General features: G+C 40.8%; 1 pseudogene; it reads left to right on the top strand.

Annotated features, from left to right (window-relative positions):
- The first annotated feature begins 2414 nt into the window (after window positions 1-2414).
- Window positions 2415-3146, top strand: LOC101717868 (dnaJ homolog subfamily B member 6 pseudogene; annotated as a pseudogene).
- The last annotated feature ends 397 nt before the right edge of the window (window positions 3147-3543 follow it).

The raw sequence follows: 3543 nt of genomic DNA, 5'->3' as shown, positions 1-3543 counted from the left end.
TAGCTATCACAAACAGTGCCACTATAAACATGAGTGTGCATGTACCACTGTGATATGATGCTTTTAATTCTTTGATGAAGATACCGAAAGGGGAATAACTGGGTCAAATGGAACTAGTTTTAAGTTTGTCATTTTCTAGGCTGTGTTTGATGCTATTGTTACTGCTGATTGTACTACTTTAGCCAAGGTGCCTAAATAATTGTTCTAAGCAGTTGTTCTTCCTGGTGTGCCAAGACTGAGATTGCCTAAGGGTCATAAGCAATACTATAGGCCAGTGCCAAACAACCAGGGGCTGGGCCAAATAGGCAGCAACTTCTTAGCCTCATTAAATTGAGTAGGATTTTTGCAACAGACTCAAAACCCAAAAGCCAGCTACACATGGGAGACATCTCTGAGAAGAAGTCATTTCCTAAGGATTCTAAATACTAGCAATAAAGCTACTTGCCACAGCAATTTACAAACATCAACCCAAGAATCAAACTAAAAAAAGAGAGGAAAAAAAAAGAAATTGAGAAGACATTTAAGCCAAATGCAACCCCAGACTCCAGCTCACCAAAGGCAAACCCAGGCGGATCAGGTGGAACAATTTGAAAGCCACTACCTGGACTCTCTGAAGTGGTAACAGTGGAAGTAACAAAGCAGATGAATGAGGGTCTAGAAAAAATTAAACCAGAAATAGTTTCTCAGATAACTACAGAGACAGTGACCATAATGAAAGACATGCTCAGTGACTCTAGAGCAGATAGAGATTAAAAAAAAAAAATAGAGGGGCTGGCGATTTAGCTCAGTGGTTCCGGCGCCTGCTTCACAACCGCAAGGACCCAAGTTCGATCCCCGGTACCAAAAAAAAAAAAAAAGTGTAAGGTCCCGAGTTCAATTCCTGGTACAAAAAAAAAAAATTCATTGAAAGTATATGCTGCAGAATGAGCCAATCTGAGAATAGAATATCAGATATTCAAGACAGGATTGCGGTTAGCGATCATGAAAAGAAAGATTTTTTTTTTTGCAGTACCGGGATTTAAACTCAGGACCTTGTGATTTCGAGGTAGGCGCAGTGCCACTGAGCTACATCCCCAGCCCATGGAAGATTTCTTAAAAATAACAAGAGAGTGGGCCAGGGATATAGCTCAGTGGTTTCACAGCCTGCTGCACAAGCGCAAGGACCCAAGTTAGATCCCTGGTACAAAATAAATAAACAAACAAACAAACAAACCACAAGGGGCCAGAGCCAGGGATGTAACTCAGTGGCACAGTGTCTGCCTGGCAAGTGTAAGGTCCTGAGTTTGATCCCTGGTACCAAAAAAACGAAGAAAAGGGGACCATGAAAAATCAATCCAATAGCTGCTAGATGATTCAAAGAAGAATAAGATTTTTCGGAGTCAGTGAAAAAGCAGAAGATGGTACAAATGACAAAAAAGCTGTTCACAGAAGTAATGGCAGAGAATTTCCTAAGCATGAAAAGAGAATTTAACATATAGATAAGTGAGGCATATGGAACTCCAATTAGCCATGATTAAAAAAAAAAAAAACTATACCAGAGCATGTAATAACCAAGATTCCAAAAATTCAGCACAAGAACAGAATATTAAAAGTGACTAGAGAAAAGAAACAAATCACTTATAAAAGAAAGCCCATAAGGGCCAGGGATTTAGCTCAGTGGTTTCACCGCCTGCTGCGCAAGAGCAAGGACCTGAGTTCGATCCCCAATACCAAAAAGAAAGAAAGAAAGCCCATAAGAATCACAGTAGACTTCTCAACATAAACCTGGAAGTCAAGGAGAGCTTGGAGTGAAGTATTTCAAGTCCTAAAAGAAAACAACCTCGAGGGCCAGGGATTTAAATCAGTGGTTCCGCCACCTGCCTTGCAAGCGCAAGGTTCCGAGTTCTATCGCCGGTATCAAAAAAAAGCAAAAAAGAAAAAGAAAAAGAAAACAATCTCTAGCCCAGATTGATGTACCCCGCAAAACTATCTTTCAAAATTGATGGAGAAATAAGATACTTCCTTGACAAAGAACTGAAGAAATTCATGACCACCAAACCAGCACTCCAAAATATTCCGAGGATATTCTAGAAAGATAACAAGGACTACAACTCCATGAACCTGAACAGAATGAATCCACCTGGCAAGGCAAGAAATTAAATAGAGGGGGGAAAAAAGAAAATCAACAATAGGAAAATAATATGACAAGGGTTAGTCAATACGTATCAGTTATAACCATCCATGTAAATGGTCTCAATTCACCAATCAAAAGAAACAACTGGCAGAATGTATCAAGAAGCAAGATCCAACAATATGCTGCATAAAAGAAACATTTAACTAAAAATAAATTCGTAGGGCCCGGGATTTAGCTCAGTGGTTTCGCTGCCTGCTGCGCAAGCAGCAGTTTGATCCCCGGTACCAAAAACAAGAAAAAACCATGGTGAATTACTATGAAGTTCTAGGCATGCAGAGACATGCCTCCCCTGAGAACATCAAGAAGGCAAACCGGAAACTGGCACTAACGTGGCATCCAGATAAAAATCCTAAGGATAAAGAAGAAGCCGATCGAAATTCAAACAAGTGGCTGAGGCGTATGAGGCGTTATCAGATGCTAAGAAACGGGACATTTATGACAAATATGGCAAAGAAGGATTAAATGGTGGTGGAGGAGGCGGAAGTCACTTTGAGAGTCCGCTCGAGTTTGGCTTCACATTCCGGAACCCAGATGATGTCCTAAGGGAATTTTTTGGTGGAAGGGACCCATTTTCATTCGACTTCTTCGAAGACCCATTTGAAGACTTTTTTGGAAACCGAAGAGGTCCCCGAGGAAGCAGAAGCCATGGTGCGGGCTCCTTTTTCTCTGCCTTCAGTGGATTTCCATCCTTTGGAGGTGGATTTTCTTCGTTTGATACAGGATTTACTTCATTTGGCTCCCTAGGTCATGGTGGCCTCATTTCATTTTCATCCACGTCATTTGTAGGCAGTGGGGTGGAATTGTCGAGAATGGTCAAGAAAGAGCAGAAGTTGAAGAAGATTGGACAGTTAAAGTCCTTAATGACAAATGGTAAGGAGCAGATGCTACGCTTGGATAACAAGTAATTCAACGCACGCATTTAACAGAAATGTTAAACTATAACAAGCACCATTTGAGGATTAACAGGAACATTTTTTTGTTTTTTGTTTTCTGTTTTTGGTACCGGGGATGGAACTCGGGTCCTTGCACTTGTGCAGCAGGCGGCAAAACCACTGAGCTAAATCCCCAGCCCAGGAACATTTTTTTTTTGGAAGATTTCAAAAGAACTCAACTTTCAGTATAACTGTATCTAACCTAAAGTATATATAAACAGCTCATCAGAGCCCCTCTTTGTCATAGACTTTTGAGTTTATTGTTGGGACCACACAGTAGGACCATTTTTTTGTCTTTAAAATTGTTGTAATCTCTGTATTACTTTGGTGTTTTGGTTTTTTTTTTGGTACCAGGGATCGAATTTGGGTCCTTGCGCTTGTGCAGCAGGCACCAAAACCACTGAGCTAAATCCCTGGCCCTGCTCTTCGCTTTTTTAT

The sequence above is a fragment of the Heterocephalus glaber genome, unplaced genomic scaffold, assembly GCF_053883595.1.
Source record: "Heterocephalus glaber isolate CG9 unplaced genomic scaffold, H.glaber_assembly_v1.0 deba00001479, whole genome shotgun sequence".
Taxonomy (NCBI): domain Eukaryota; kingdom Metazoa; phylum Chordata; class Mammalia; order Rodentia; family Bathyergidae; genus Heterocephalus; species Heterocephalus glaber.
Note: the sequence above shows the minus strand (reverse complement) of the source record. Positions and strands in the feature narration are given on the sequence as shown.